At 35.5% G+C, this 1,124-nt stretch overlaps 1 non-coding gene across 1 annotated transcript; it reads left to right on the top strand.

Annotated features, from left to right (window-relative positions):
• Window positions 1-796: 796 nt before the first annotated feature.
• Window positions 797-899, top strand: LOC149567552 (U6 spliceosomal RNA). Its single transcript, XR_016363120.1, has one exon. It is a non-coding gene; the product is annotated as a U6 spliceosomal RNA (small nuclear RNA).
• The last annotated feature ends 225 nt before the right edge of the window (window positions 900-1,124 follow it).

Here is a 1,124-nt window from a genome sequence, read left to right on the forward strand (position 1 = left end):
TTTGTTAGTGTTACCCTTCCAATTGATTAAATAAATGCCCACAAAAATATTGTAAAGGATAAATAGTTGTATTTGTAGACATCGTAGGGCGCATTCTAGTTTAATTACTATACTTCCAATGGAAAACTCTAATTTTAATGGTGAACTTAAAGTGTACTTTCAAAGATCCTCTTAACATGTAGTACATTGTGGTTCAAACTAAAAGATGAATGTACTACTCTCATTCATGACAACACACATGTATTTATTAATTGGCCCATTTTCAACTTATTAACTCGAAGTATAACTCAAATGCATCACCTAAGCATAAAACTATGAGAGTGAAACTAAGATATATACGAGTCCTTAAGGAAGGTAAGGTGAATAGCAAACTAGACAAGAATCCACCAAAATGAGCATGGAGTGGAGCAAACATCTAGAAGTTGTAAGTAAAGGAGAAACCACGTGGATGATGAAGGTGAGAGAGTGTGGGATGAGAAACAAATCGTGAGCAAGAGTGGTGGAGAGTTCAATAGAGAAGGAAAACGAGGCAAATACAAGATCATTGCTATTCCTCCATTTTTCACTTGACCATAGAATGGAGGAGGTGGATTTCTGATTACCAAAGATCTGAGATGCACCTCACAAATTGATTCAGAGCATCCTTTGTCGCTTCAAGCTCATCACGTGTTCGTACTTCGATCCTGCATGCTTGCCCCACCTACAACCGTGTCGAACATGCATTGCTTTAGTCCCACATTCCCTCCGAGAAAAGTACATTACCACTACATTTATGTCATTGTACGCCATGGTAACTGTCTCTTTGGAGACATCCGATAAAATTGGAACGATACAGAGAAGATTAGCATGGCCCCTGCGCAAGGATGACACGCATAAATCGAGAAATGGTCCAAATTTTTTTCCCATTCATTTTCCTTATTTTTATTACCATATTAGTTTTCCAATAGATTTATATATTTTACTTATCATTATATTGTGTGTCATTACACATGGTATCAAATTTCTCCTTTTACATTCTAGGCTTCAAATTCTACTACTAGTTGAAATAATATAAAGTGAATATTGATTTATTTTTCAAAATCTATCCTCATTGATAACCAAATGAAGAGAAAGATAATGAAGAA

This window comes from Cupressus sempervirens, chromosome 3 (assembly GCF_028749045.1).
Source record: "Cupressus sempervirens isolate cs-2001-9-10 chromosome 3, ASM2874904v1, whole genome shotgun sequence".
Classification (NCBI taxonomy): domain Eukaryota; kingdom Viridiplantae; phylum Streptophyta; class Pinopsida; order Cupressales; family Cupressaceae; genus Cupressus; species Cupressus sempervirens.